This window comes from Stegodyphus dumicola, chromosome 7 (assembly GCF_044657685.1).
Source record: "Stegodyphus dumicola isolate Sdum_Otavi_A_Nest chromosome 7, ASM4465768v1".
Lineage (NCBI taxonomy): Eukaryota > Metazoa > Arthropoda > Arachnida > Araneae > Eresidae > Stegodyphus > Stegodyphus dumicola.
Window position 1 is genome coordinate 110,680,739 of NC_140774.1, and position 16,433 is coordinate 110,697,171.

At 32.0% G+C, this 16,433-nt stretch overlaps 1 long non-coding RNA gene across 1 annotated transcript in view; it reads right to left on the reverse strand.

Annotated features, from left to right (window-relative positions):
- LOC118201608 (uncharacterized) overlaps positions 1-16,433 on the reverse strand; it is a 130,381-nt gene that overhangs the window by 70,105 nt on the left and 43,843 nt on the right. Inside the window, exon 2 of the long non-coding RNA XR_004760280.2 lies at positions 1,068-1,315. This is a non-coding gene — a long non-coding RNA (uncharacterized LOC118201608). The remainder of the gene's footprint in view (positions 1-1,067; positions 1,316-16,433) is intronic.

The window sequence follows — 16,433 nt, forward strand, 5'->3', positions numbered from 1 at the left end:
TACAAATCTTCAAATGTAATACACATCCTGTTTTAGATATATAATTTAAATTTCCATAGATTCCATAAATGTATCCATTGATTTTTACGAAAGATTTACATACTATCGAATAACGTCACTGAAAGAAGAAAAGCCGATAGCAAATATCTGAAACCAGAGCGTAGGTATACATTCATAATATGCCTTAATTATTCTGTGACAAATACTCTGTTAACTAATAGAATTTGCATAACATATTCAGAAACCTTTTATTTACTTTTAATAAGAATGTAAGATAAGCTCTCCATATAAATAAATATATCTGAAAATGTGCGTTTATTGCATTTACATAAATCTTACAATAAAACAGACAGAAGTTGTGATTTAAACCTAAAACCTAAAGGTATTTTACTTTAATCTAACGTGATAATTACGCAATCGATTTAATTTACTACTGGGAGGGAAAAAACACAAATGCAATTGGAGTTCTTTAATCTTGAAGAGTAATTAATTAAATAGCTATAATGTCTTTCAGCCACACACTTCCTTTTTAACAGAAACAAACTGAGCTTTTTTTACTCACTTTTTTTTAATACAGAATAAACAACAGCTCAAAGTTTCAACGTCTTCAATTCTACTGAAAACGAACAAAGATTTTATGCAATTTCAGGTCTATCAAGAAATTTTATTTGTACTTTTTATCATTAATTTTTAGTATGTTTAATTCGTCAACATTCAATTGGAGAATGCTGAAATTTATTCCTATTACATGAAAGAAAACTCAGTTCATCCCCCATCTCCGAATAGAACCGAAGTCATTACACTTTTCACAAGTTAAAAACACGCTAAGATGGTAATAGACGGAATTTCTTCTCCGAACAACAAGTATTCTATCGGATATTCCAGTAAATTGTGAAATGAAGAGACATGATAATCTTGTTCAATGGGTGGTCCTTTTACCAAAGAAATAACATGCGCTCCCAGCATAAGAAATTACCTTTGCATGATTGAATGATTATTGTATGTTTGAAAGGTTTATTAAAAATTCACACTGTAAAAAAGAGTAAAAGACCGCAATAATTACGTACGCAGGCCACAGATCTATACCAAATGGTGGAAAAGGAACTGTCACTCAGTACCACTGATTTAGAATTGATTACATATCCACAAAGATGAAGAGTTACAAGCTGAGCAAAATAATTTGTAGTCTGGTGCACTCCACAGCGGTGATCCCTCACAATCCCAATTTCAATTGATAGCTTTGTTGTCAAGCCGTTGGAATCACCGAGCCTTTGGAATTGAATAGTGCATATCTCAATCTCGAACTGTACTCAATCTGAAAGTAAGGAGCAGAATATATTTTAACAACACTTAAAATATTTTAACAAAACAAAAAAACAAAAAACAAAAAAAAAAAAAAAAAAAAAATATCTGAATAAATAAAATAAATGTTAAATTTCGCATATTGAATATCTTTCAATACTTTTATAAACAAAGATAATAATTAATAGCAATAAAAAGGAAAAATTCAAATTTATTTTCCGTCTGAAGTCTAGAAGTTGGTACTTGCAAGAAATTTTTATTGACTGTACTTTGCAGTTCAAACACAATGACCTTTAACTGCTAAATGTTTTTTAGACTGATATTTATTTCAGGTAATTCCAGTATGTTGAATTAATCATTAAATAACTTACTCTTAACATTAACTGAAAAAAGTAATTTCAGAATACTGAAGAGCTATCAGTTGCTAAATAGGCAAACTAAATTTACTGACTGGAACAAAGTGGAAATTCTCTCACATTTATCTTAAACACATGACAAGACGTATCCAGTATACAGACGTACCCATCATACAGTGACAAAGCCAAAGCCTTAACCTGTTCATTCTGTTATTTTTCTCTTAAACAGCATTCGCGCTGTTATAAGAAAAATCCACTTTTGTCAGTGTTATTAACCGGCAGAAACTCTTAATAAAATCTAAATCATCTATCAAAAAACTCTTAATAAAAATTGCATTAAAATCATCTATCAAAATGTATAAAATTCGTAACAGGCAGCTTTGTGATGATTGTTAATATGCAAGGTTCCAAGCGTAATACGAAAAGTATTTTACTTCCAGTGTTTCAGTTCAACAGATTTAAGTGTTATTTTAGTAAAGTGCTTTTTAAAATAATATTGTTTTATAACGATATAGAGCATTATCTCACTTTATTAAAAGGATTGTTTCTCTGTACTAGGGGTATAATGTATTTAATCCCGTTCGATGCATTTATGCAGACAGCAGATTAAAGCTCATTGAAATAGCCTTCCAGTTTAAAAAGTATTATTAAAAGCAGCAAAATTTTACATTTTCGCAGAAAAAAGTTTGATATTTTGATAAGTAGAATATTAACATGCCAATTTTAAAGTTTAATGTTGAAATTCTGAGGAAATTTTGGGCAGCCAGAGATCAAATCCTTACTGGGAGAAATTTTTGACAATATTAAATATGTTTACTAAAAAGGAACTTTTCAGTTCATATTAATTTTTAATGTAAAATGTTAATTCATTTTTTATGATTTTTAGCCAAAAAGGGAATAAGCCCGAATGGGCTATTATTATCGAAACGGGATTTTGCGTCACTCACTATAAACGGCGAATCACATTTCAAATTGAAGCTCAGAATTTATATATCTTCAGAACAGCGCTCGTCCCAACCCTTAATTCCAATCCATCAGGACGGAGAATAAATATTTTTCTCTAACACACCACAAACGATGTGGTGCTTATTGAACGAAAACGACTGGTCATCAAGGAGAGCTTTAAAACAACTCCCCTATGGGCACCCATTTTGACGCGGTTGAGGTCCTTACCCTACGCCCACATGTTATAGGAACGCAGGTTGGAGTATTTTATATCCCTGAGGCCGAGATTGCCAGGGTACAAATCTAGATCAGAGAATGTCAGGGTATAGATCTAGATCCGAGAATGTCAGGGTAGAAATATCACTCTTTACAGTAAACAACACCGGGGAAATTATCAAATAAGCTTATTAACTCTTGCCATTTGACAGGTCAAATTTAAGCTTCGGTTACAAGAGAAATTTAGTTTGTGGAAAACTAAGAATACGCGCTAGCCATCTGAATTTTAATTATTTTAAGTATTAATACTTCCATTTCTTTAATTTGAACTCCTTTCTAACGTTGGTTAAGTACAATAATCTTTGTGTGCCGCATTTGGTTTGCGTAGATTATCAGGCAGTAGAACCAAAAATCGAAAAAGGTATTATGGTTTGAATTCAGGAGAAGAAAATGCCTCGAGAGAATTTTACAGGACAAGAAATGTCTCGCTGACGATCATAAGAACTTCTATGAGCTGCGTTTTGTTTTGAACAAATAAAACTGCACATATTTTTTTACTACATTTGAAACTATGAGACAGATTTATAAAGATTCTCTATATTATTAGCTGCAAATATTCAAAAATGAAGCTGGATACTTCATTCTTATTTATGTTAAATATTAAAAGGGAAATTTTCTGATAAGGTTTGGAATTTTGCTGAGCTTCTTTCTAAATTTTATTGCAATAAAGTTTTTAATTTTAAATGCAATATTTTTTGAAAGCATGCAAAGGCATTAAATATGAGACTTTCATCACAGATTTTGATATCAAAATGTGTGTCCTGTGTTTGATGATGGATGGATATGATTCTAAAATATATATGATAGGAATTGCTGCATTTGAAGTAACTCTAATTCAATTTAGTTCAGAATTATTGCATATTTAGCAAGAATTTTACTAGCGGACAACAAACAAATACGGCGGTGTTGGTCGATGGTTAATTGTCTAAGTGTTTATTTAAATATTTATAAGAGATAAAAATCTTAGTTGGTCAAGTTCCATTGCAAACTCTTTTGAAGTGTGTACATTTAACTCAGAAATTTCTCTAGACTTTCCAACATTTAATTATGTAGATTAATTTATAATGAACAAAGACGAAAGGTATAATTAACACATTTTTAGAGAAATATAGGAATTTTTCGAGAATTAAAATTGCCAGATATTTTTCTTATTTGTTACTCTGAAAACTAACTTCTAATACTTAATCAAGCAGTGATTATTAAGATACTCTCCTCTAAACAATTCTTTGATTAGAGGCATATATACGATGACTTAATTATACACATAGATGACGAATTACGCAAGCAACCTTTGTCTAAGAGACAGGAAATTTCAAAAGAGATTTAATTATGCAGAGATTGATTTATAGCTTAGAATCTGAAACGACAGCATGTTGCTGAGATATATGTTTATTCAGAGTGTAATCTATCAGAGACTACACAATGTTTCGGTATACATTTTCATCAGCACCTTTCATTCTCTAAGAATATTAAACGGCAAAAAATTATTTTCAAGCATTTCAAATATATTATTAGAATATTTTAGTACTATCTAGACAATAAAAATTTATTTTTGCCAGAAATTAGGCATTAAACGAACGAATACATATAATTTAATGACATTATCCAATAATTTTTAAGAACAGCTTTTCATTTGGAAACTTCAGCCAAATCCGGGAAAGGAATATTAAATTTCTCGATTTTATTTCAAACCGGAGTAATAAATTAGTCATCTTTTAATCACAGGAAGATAGTTAATCTATTTTCTAAGTTACGATATCTGCCATTTTTGCGGTCAGAAGTAGAATGTTTTATAAACATTTGACATGAAACTTGAAAGAAACAAAACATCTAATTTCCTGTCACAAAATTTAGACCATCTATTCTATTTGGTATCAGTATTGTTTTGAAAGGATTGTTTCTAAAGAAGTGACTATGTCTCACAAGGAATACGAAATGTTTAACATAGTATAGAAATGTTCTGCCATTTTAACTACATGAGTGTAAGCGTTGATTCATTAAGTTTCCAGTGCCTCTGCCTGGAAATCCTGCTACTACAGGCTGTTCAACTTAAAAGTGCATTGTTATGAAACTGAGCATATTATGAGACATACATATTTTCTTACAAAATGCTAAGGAGACTCGATAAACATATTGAGTTATTCACAGCTCCATTAATTTTAACCAGCAGTCACACACCCTCTTGACACCCTGATCGGTATAATAAATATTTCGTGCTGCTGGCTCCCTTATCCTCGAGCTCGGGATTGTGTCGCGAGAGAAGGCTTAGAGTTTGCAGCTGTATATTATTATATCTGCATGGAGGCACTTAAAATACTAGCAAGCAGAAAGTCCTCTTGAATCTTTCTGTGGTAGGAAAAGAGGGGTGCCAAACTCTCGGATCCATCCCTTGAAGTTATCTTTATCACAGCTGGAACGAACTTTCCTGTTGTATAGGTCGCGCCCTATGGTGCACCTTGGGCAACATTCTCGGTGATGAGATGCCTAAATGACAGAGAGTTATTGGTTATTTCTGATAAAGGCATTAAATTATAAGCGTCCAACCATTTGAAACAGTAGTATATCCACTTTGATGAAACATGCTTCATCTGTGAAAAATGTTTGATATGAAATTAAAACGCCAACATGAAGGAAATTCTTACGAAAACAACAGCCAAGTATATGACGTACGTTATGAAAATTCAAAACCTACTTTTCACAAAAAGAACTCATCAAACCTCTTTCTGTTTCCGATGAATTTACGCTCTTCTTCCGGTGGAACGGAAGTTCAATTTAAAATCGCACATTTAAGATAATAAATTGGTTTTTGACTTCAAATGTGTGATTTACTTTGAAATTGAATGCAGTGCACATTTTACGCTTAATAATAAAACTGTAGTTACTTCCCAAATAGAAAATAATTCACAAATATAACTATGTAACAAAATCTGAGTATCTCTCCTAATTTGTAAAGTAATATTTCTGATTCCAAATTTTGTCTGTATTTAGAAATACGCTTAAAATTTTCTCTCAAGTAAAGATAAAAAAGAACCCTACACACAATAACATGTGTAAGCGGCACACACAAAAATAAAATATAAAAATAGTTTTTTTTAAAATTATTTGTCTAAATTATATGTAAATCTCTTTTGATTTTATATGTGACTGATTTAAATTCCCCTTTTTAAGGAATAAAAAATTAGAGCAGAACATTTAATGCAAACAAAATATCGCCTCATACTTGAAAACATGCTAAAGCCATTTTTACATCATAATGGCATAATGTTTCCAGACGTATGAATGATAGTTGATATAAAATCGTTAACAAGACAGAACTGTTTATGATAGCTTGATCGGTTGCCTATGCTGACTGATTATGATTGACTTGTAAATATATTATAATAGCAAATAAAACGAATTAACTCTGCAGTGTCATTAAAAACTATAAACTAAAATAAAAGTAGAATGAAAATGTATATAAAGTTTTAGAAAATAACATATCACTAGCAGAACAAATGGCCTTAGAAATATATATCTAAAGAAGTAGTCACCTTGAAATAGAAACATGTGTATATATGATTCCTGAATACTAGTTTACTTTCTCTTATGCTGATCGTAAAATGCAGCTCTCCATCATAAGATGATGGCCTATATTTGCATAGAGTGGTCCATATTCTTGGAAAGAGCATTTACCTTGTGAAATTTGAGATGAGTAAAGCAAAATTTTTCTTTCTTTTTAAGCCTTACTTCCTATTTCCCCCATTTAAACCTCTCAAGTCTACCGATATCAAGAGAAGAAGAAGCTGTGTATTCTGGAGACGAACTGAGTCAACATTCCGTCAGATACGTGTGTATTTTAGAGACATTTCAAAGTTTTCCTAGGAATAATTTTCTGGAAGCAATATGTTTGAGTTAGCTAGTCTTAGAAGTCTCGTATCTTACGGATATTCGCGAAGGATTAAAGTTTACTCAAGGAGAGCGGTTTATTCGTTGGATTTACGGAATTGTTAAGGATAGATAGAGTGATGTCTTTCTGTCAGTTGTTTGTTGGTATTTGAAGTATTTTTCTTCAGAATAATAATTTTCAAGTTAAATCTATCTGTAAACTAACCTTATTCTTTTTTTATGCTACGTTATGATAGGCTGCTACGCGCATAATCTAGTTAAACATGACTAAAACACTTCCAGTACTAAACGATGCATTCATTCCCTGCGACACACGATCTTCAGTTCACCCTTCGCGATTGAAGAAATTATAGGTTTTAGTGGAAAACCCGAAAGGTTTAAAACAATATACGTAACTTGTTATGCCTCTGATGCCAGTCGTTATGTACTTGGATCACAGAATAATCATTTGCAAGTATTTTAAAAATGGCATTTATACATTATTATGTTCATTTTAATTTGTATTGTAAAACGAAATTGAAAAACTGCCTTGTTTTAATGTTAAAATATCTGTTAACTACCCTTTCCGTTTTCTGTGCTATGGTATGCTGTATTAACGCTACCATAACACATCCTATTCACGTGGCTACACTACTGATATTTCTAAAAGATATATTTATCCCTGCGGCAAATGATCTGTAGCTTTCCTTTCAAATTTGAACGGTATACTGCTTTTAGCGTAAAAACCGAAAAATTTTAGAACAATATGTAGAATTCATATACCTCTTACTATGGCACATGACGCTCATATTCTGCACCTAGGCCGTAAAATAATTATTTTGACAGTGGTATTGATGCATACCTATGTTAATTTTAATTTACATTCTAAAATAAATTATTTACTAAGAGTTATTTTAATAAGCCTCTTTTTGTTTCATAGAAGATACTGTTATAAAGAAATCTGTAACATTTCAACACATAATAATGAAATAAGGCACATAATCAGAGGTGTAAATTATTTCTTTCTGGTAGTAAAGCCGTTTAATTATTATTAATTAATTAATAAGATCATTTTAATTCATAAAGTTCGAATTTTGTACAGCTTCACATAGCTACCTTAAACGCCATCTGGCAGAAGGCAATTAGATGACTTACGATCTCGTAACGTCTAAAATACAGTAAAGAAACTCAAATCACAGTTTAAACTTTATTTACTCGTCAGCGTGACGGTTAACACAAGTTATGTAATAATAGGAAACCAAATTTCCGCTGGTTGCAGGAAATTTAAACCAAATGCTCTAGCAAAAATTAAAATAGTAAATGAAAATTAAACCACGCATGCTAAGCTTTGGTTCACACCTAAACCTTTTTACGAACCAATGTCGGTTAGCAAAGCGAAAACCAAATGAAGTAATTCAGTCACAGGGAAAAGTAAAAAAATGATGGGAAGCGATAGGTGCCAAAATCTCTCTCTCAAAATCAAGAACTCTACTCTTAAATACATTAACTAACTTGCAATTCGGTCTCAGTGACGTAAAATAATGAAGAATTAACATAATAACTAGTCAATTAAAAATATCTTATTGACGAAAGTATCACCTTATGAATAATTTAAAAGCAGGATAAATTGCATCAGAAGACTCGAGAAATTATTTCCAATTAGAATTTATGATTTTATTCCATAAAAATTTTATTATTTTATATTTGTTTCAACATTTTGATATTGGAGAAAATAAGTGAAATCAATAAACTTAAGTTTTAAGAAATGCATAATTTAATTTTTCATATTTAAAACAAACAGAGTAATTTTTAAACATCGCAAGATATCAAGAAAATTACTTTTGTATTTCCATGAAAATATGTGATTTATTTTACATATAAATTTGTTTTTGAAACTAAAGTTTCTGTAAAGGAAACGTGAAAACTCAGCCTCACCTCTTCGGAATTCTAATCATCATTAATTATAATTCAAGTTGCTAGCAGAATGTACTTACTACTTGCACTACAACCGTATGCAAGAAAAAATACGATTATTCCTTATATGTCTACATAATATTTTTCGAAAGAAATACTAATAGCCACTTAATGCAAGAAATGCTTTCACACGGTCAAAAGGAAATATAAAGCAAATCCTTAAATATCCTTCTGAATCCTCTGGTTTTCGTTAAATAATCAAAGTTTCAATAAATGTAGTGGCATTTTTAGAAACTGTTTTCGAATATTTGATGCAAAGTTACATAAAATAGTTGATAAAATAAATGTTTTTGAAAAAGCATGAAAGAAAAAATATAAAAATATTTCGCCGTTTATTAAAGAAAGAGAAGGTTAATTGAAACACTAATTTAATTCGGATGTTTATTTTATATAATTCAAACCAAAATAGAATAGAATACAAACATAGAAACAAAACATATGCAATATGTCTTAAAACATTTTGTTCCCTAATTAATTGCACGTTAGTAAGCTGCTTATATCTAAAGTAACACACATAAATGTGTGGTTTGATGGTATGCATTTTAAGACAAAAATATATATGAGAATATATATTTTTGTCTTAAAAATATATATAAGAATATGACAAAAAGCGTATTCTTACAAACTATATTTTATTTACATATGGTATTTTTATACAGAGTAAATGAGAAAAATAACTGTAATGCTTTGTATTAAACTATAATGTGATACTATTAAGATTTTGTAAAATATTTCCATAGAAGAAACTTTATAAAAATGTATGTGAAACGTCTGAAAAGGTCTACCAAATTTATATGATAGATACTTCGCTATTTTCAAAAATATATTGCCTTCTTTAATACAGGCAGAAATTTTACAAATTGTCTGTTCTTTTTCGCTACTTCTCTTCAAATATGATCATTTAATAACATTTACTAATTATGAACTCAGGTAAATGAATAAAATAAATAAAAGTCAAGCACTTAATTTTTACTTACGTCATTTGCCTTATTTGAAGAATCCTTAAACTTTTTTTATCTATCATTCAATTCATCTAAAGGTTCCATCATACAGTAAAAGTATGAGGACGTTTTGATAATAGAAGAATGAGGGTATCAAAATATTTGGACTTTATATAAAAATGGTAGAAAGATTTTTCTATTTAAGCAATGGAAAAAAGGTAATCATTAAATAATAAAATAGTGACAAAACTGCGTAGCTGCACTTTGTGCTATGCTATTATGAGGGTGCTGCTGTTTGCAAGCGTATTAGGAAGAGGAAAACGATCATATCAGGCGAGGATGTTGCAGCAGAAGTGATCATAGGTTCAATAATGAGTAACTGGAAGATATGCATTATGTTTATGGCTGTGTGGATGGACAACATATCGACATAAATATAGTATAGATAAGCGTATATAGTATAGACCATAAATATAGTATAGACATAAACATTAGTATAAACATTAGTATAAACAAGCGAGACAATGCACCGAGATCTATTTCCAAATAGACATCTGCCAAGTCATCCATTTCCTGGAAAATTATATCGCATATTAAGTGAGGCTGAAGCATTCCGGGTAAGCAGTCACATCGGTCGGCAACGTTTTTACACCCAGGCCTGCCGTACTACGGGAAATTGGGAGAAATCCGGGAACAACTATCAGAGCAGTCGAACACGACTTGAGTGTACCTCACTTCAGATAACCACACAAACAAAAGAACAGATATTGCACAAATACATACATTCACAAGGATACGTTACATCCCAATCAGATCCAATGACTATAGCCTACCAGTCGGCAAGCTTTAAAGTCGCTGAATACTTGTTTTTTTACCCGAGTTCGCGTCCCGGCAAACGGGCTGACCGAATGGGCATTTTTGTGGTTTTCCCACCTGTGTAAGTGGTTACGTACCTTGTTCCTTTAGAACATGCTCAACGAAGGCATCCCTCCCCTTAGGCAGATAGCCTTTGAGTTCATTGCCATATTCAAATAAATCAAACCAAGCCAAAGAATACAGGAATTGAGAGCGAAACCAATTATTCCCAGCGTGTTGTATCTGCATGTTGGTATCTGGATGAACGTAACCAGAGCCAGATTTCCCATCGTGGATTCCGTGTATCGCACAAACGACGTTTTCTTGGGACGGTGTCCCCAAATCGCTCAATTGCATGTGTGGGCGTATGACAAACCTAGACGTATACGTACTCATGCAAACCAACAGCGCTTCACCATAAATGAGGGGGCTTGTATTATCGGTGACTTTTAAATTTGTTCTTACATACTGCCACAACATCTCGACAGGCGTATTTATTGCAGTTTTTAGAAGAGGTGTTAACAGATTTGATGGATGTTAATTCAGCAACTTCCCCCTGACATCTAGTTTCAGCTTGATTGGGTGACGGCATATCTCAATATTAGTAGGCTGAAACAATATCGATAGCAACTATACTCATCGCTGTATTGGAAGAAATGGAGCAGTCGCATGGCCACCCCAATATCACCACATATTTCTTCTTGCAGGGATGTAGGAAATCTCTTATATACAAGACACTCATAACATTTGACATCGACCCTGTCGCCAGAATCGTGGCAATGGCGGCATGTATCCGTGACTTAATTGGCAATGACCGAGTCCGTGATTCCATTCGTCGATGTTGTGAAGCATTCATTGCATTGGATGGAAGGAATTTTAAACATTTTCTGTAAACATGATGATTTCGTTCATCTGTATCATCAAGTTTAAATAAAATAAAGCATTGTTAATGCCGCTATCCACTCGGTTTCTTTATATGCCGATCACTTTGCTGTAGCATGGTACAATTTGGTTTTTGGACACAGCTTCCTATCTAAAACTTGTTTATCATGCTCTGACAGACAAGCATATAAAATTTGTAAAAGATCTTTTGGGATAATCTGTATATACATATATTTATATAGAGAGAGATGGAATGAGAGAGAGTCATTGTGCTTTATCCATATGTTATACGGAGTTTATATATTACTACAGAAATTTTTCATAACTATTACATATTATTCTGGATGCAAATAATAATTATTTACAATTTTGCAACTGGTCTAGTATATAGGGTTAGAAATATCAAAGAAAATCGGAAATTTATTTTATTTATGTCCCTAATAGCATAAAATAACATTTTTATATGATGTTCAGATAAAATAACGTTTTTAAACTTTTAAACTGATTTCTCTGCTCATCAGAGGTCAGTGGCAAAAAGCCTTTGATCACTGGTAATTCATCTGACTTGACAAAAGGCTGGCTGCATGGACATTTTCATGCATTTCCCACGCTTCACTTATACACGAGAGTGTTTCAATTAAATAAGTCTTAAAAAAGGCATGCCTTCACCTAACACGTTGAGCGCGGCGCCGAATTTGCTGTCCTTTCCGTTCAGCCGGCAGCGAGCTAAGCCGTATTTTTGTTTAGAATGTTTCAATACATTTCATTAAAACTAAATCTGATCACATTTCATTGAGACTATATTTATTTTTTAACTTTAATACTGTCAGTCCCGTGGACCGACGCCAGCCAAACGAAAATTCCAGTGCCGGTCCCCAGGGACCGACGCTGGCCACACGGAAAGTTCACTGCCTGTCCCTAGGGACCGGCTCAGCGCTGACCGTGTTAAACAGATAGCGTTCTAGTTGCGTTGTCATAATTAATTGAACAAGCAAGGGAAGGATAGACCTAGTTGAGAAACAACGAGCAGCCGGCCTGCAAGATCAATGAACAATCTGGTTGAAATCTTAGCGAAAGGGGTTGGCTGCGTGGAAGATTTCGAGGTTTTATTTATGTGGAACGTGAATAACGGCTAATAGCTCTTGAAAGCAATCCACAAAGGAATCCTCTTTTATCCAAATGTTCCACATGAGATTTGTCGCAAGCCAATCAGATTCGTTTCGACATCGATTGGCAATCAAGCACTGTTCTCTGTTCTTCTTCGAGAAAAGAAAATTCTGCATAATGGAAGAAGCGACAACTGCATTCATATCGGAAGCAATGAGCTGAACAAAGGCAACATGAACGTAGAGCCATCTCTTGAGGAAAATAGTAATTCAAAGCAAAAAAATTAAGATATCAGAAAGCGTTAGGAAGGACAGGTTCTCTATTTTGCCAGGCAAGAATATTTACTTTTGCCTAATTTTAATTTTCAATCGATTCGTTTTCTCTTCCACTTTGACTTGTCTATGCTTTTACGTTATTTTTTAAGGAAATTTCCTTTACCAGAATAAAAAATTTAGTGTAATAATACAATTTTTACTGTGGTAATTTGTTTATATTTAGTTGATATTTTATTTTAATTAAATTATATATGTGAAAGGCATTTTTTAATTGAAAATGATTAAATAACGCAGTTTTTTAAAACAAATGTTATACAATATTCTATTATGCGAGAAAAATAGTTTATTTAATACCTATTCAAATTATTAACTATGAAAATTAATAGAACATTTGATTTTTGTGTTTCATTTAATCAGCTCCTTGTATTAACACAGTAAATATCTAAACAGAAGTTTATTTTGAATTCTATACAGCTAATTATCCAAACAATCTTTCACCACTAAATTGGTTTTAAAACATATATATATATATATATATATATATATATATATATATTGCATACTCTGAAAACTACAATAAATATATATTGTTGTATTCTGAAAACCAAATTTTGAGGCTTAAATCTTCAACTTCGAAATGCATATATTTTCATCACAAAGCGCACAAACTTTTATCGCAAAACACACAGCATTTTTATCACAAAAAAGAGGAAAACAAAATCACTTTTCTAGCAAAACTAACGTAATATTTTCGGAATGTCTAGAGATTGCTAAACTGGAGTTCTAAAAGAGAATCTAAGGTAATTTTATTACCTTTACTTTTTCTATACATATTGAAAACAGACTGTGAAAAAGTGGTTTTCTAAGCCTATTTACTTTAACAAGGAGTAGAAATTGGTTTCCCGCTTTTGATGTCGCTTCACTTCTTATTTAGAACAAGAACTTAAAATGGATTTAGATAAAAACTCTACCACTGTAGTATTTCCCATTCTTATAAGAATAAATTGAAGGAGAATGCAAAAGAAATTCTCATCGGTATAGCAAATCTTTCTTTCGAAGACTCCGCATTTTTATGTTCTATCACGATAAGCTTTCAAAATGTTCGTAAGATTAAAAAAGAAGTTATTAAAATATATAGTTTGTGAAAAATATATTCAGAATTCTTAAGATAAACTAACTTATTTTGCAACTTGTTTTGTGAATGCTTATGAATTTTATGTAATTATTTTTAAAAAATTCATGATTGTATTTAAAAAAAAACTTTGTTATATTCTTAATAATCTGCTAGCAAGAATAGTGGAATCTAAGTGTTTAAAATTAGATCTATTTAAAAGAAAAAATAATTAGCAATTATTTGTGTTTTTGCATACACACTGTATTGACACAGCGAGCATTCTAGTTTATGAGAGTTTGTGTAAATATCTTAATTATTTTTTTTACGTTGCACAGCCTTTATACTGCAATCATATCAGAAACAAAATTTTTTTCCTCCGGGAAAGTTCTGATTAGAATCTGGGCAGAAAGTTTGAATAAAAATAAATTTTTGCGTTGGATGATCCGGTTCTCACAGACCCTCGAATTTTACGTTTTAAGATGGTGAGGCTCATGTTATAGTAAGAAAGCAGATTCAACAATAGTTTGGGTGACAATAAAATCCAACTTTATTATAAAATCCCCCGCAGAGCAAAAATTCTAATCAGGTAATCATTTATACTGTAATGTTTTAAAACCAAAAAATTCCTTCCCTTTAAGAAATTTAGTTGAAATATTCCTTTTTCGAAAATGGAAAAGAATGAATGTACTCAATGTTTTCATTGTCTCCGCCTATTATTGAAGTAATTAAAAGTCTTTGGGCTTTTTCCCTCCTTGTTATTTTGCCAATAGTTTATTTTATTTTATTTTTATTTATTTATTTATTTTTTTTTATAATTGTAGCGATCCTAGTATGTGGTTTTTGTTTGACGGAATGAAAAAGGATTTAGCCTGTCAACGTTTATTACTAGGTATTATAAATACAGGGCGTACTGAAGTAAAAAAGAAAATGTGAAAATATGAAAACATTCCGTAATCGCGAATCATGTAAGAAACTATGATGAAATCGATGACAAAATTATATATTTACATATATTAGCTAATATTCGGTACATTTGCGGAGACATTAGGTATTTTGGAAGCAATAGATGTGAAAAATGAGCAAAGCCTTCGACGGAAATTGAACCACGGGCCTCTGCAATACGCCCAGCATGCAGACCACCATACCACGAAGGCATGCTAGGAAGGCAGGTGAAATACCTTATATACTTCCCCCTTTTAAAAGGCGACTGGGGTTTTTAGTGTACCCAATCGCCAAATCCTGGTTGTGGAGAATCATCATCCACAACCTTTTTAGTTGGGAGCCATTGTAGAGATATTAGGTATTTTGGAAGCAGGAAATGGGAAAAATAAGCCGGAAGTCTTCACCGGAATCCGAACCACGGACCTCTGGAATACGCGCCCTGCGTGCAGACCACCACACCGCGAAGGTATGCTAAGAAAGCGGGAGAAATACCTTATAAATTTATGTGAAATATACATGATTGTTCAAGCTTACATTTATAAAATTGCTCTAACAGTCTGCAAAAAATAATAAGCCGGACCCAATTAGAACATTAAGGTATTTTACGTAATTTACATAAAATAACTATTTCTATTTGCTTATTATTCTAAATGTTTATATTATAAAATGTGTAACTTACTGTTATTTAATTTTTTTAACAATTAAAATTGTAATAATTTTTCACTGTATATTCTGTTTCATTTTTCTTCTTTCCTCCTCTCTTTTTCCTCATTCAAAACGGGCCATTTGTTAATCTTTTACAGCAACTAAATCTGCACATACGTTATACAGTTTTTGATATATATACCGTAGATGTTTTGGTAATTTAAATAATTTTTCTTTGAAACATTCAAATAGCTGTACGATGTTCAAATCGATTAATTATTGATTGATTAATGTAAGGATATTTCTACGTATTTTATTTATTAATGGGCTTATTTTTAAGTGAGCATATATCTACGTGAACTTTATTTCGCGTGAGCATATTTCTAAGAGAGCATTTTTCCATGTAAGCTTTTTTCTATGTGGGCATATTTCTGTGTGTGCTTTTTTCCTGTGAGCATTTATACCTGTGAGCATTTTTCAATGTAAGCTTTTTTCTCTGTGGGCATATTTCTGTGTGGGCTTTTTTCCTGTGAGCATTTATACCTGTGAGCATTTTTCATATGGGCTTTTTTTCTGTGGGCATTTTTCCGGTCATTCATTAAATAACCATGCAAGGTACTTTCGGAATACTTTTAACATTGTACCAGCTTTTATGACTGTCTTTTGCAAGTATCCACAGTTTGTACAATGAAAACTCTTTCATTGTACAAACTGTGGATACTGCATGTTTTTCACATGTGACAGGATTTACAACACCCGAAACAGACATATGTGGTCATAAATCAATCCGCACGCAACGCCCGCTGAGAATCAGAGAACATATCTGTAAAATGTATGGGCTGGTATTAATTGACAGTCGCATAAATGGACGCTACCACTTGCCCCAACCGCTCACCAAAATTCTTACTTCTGTGTTAACTAACATGACTGTGTAACTTATATTAACTAATTTCCT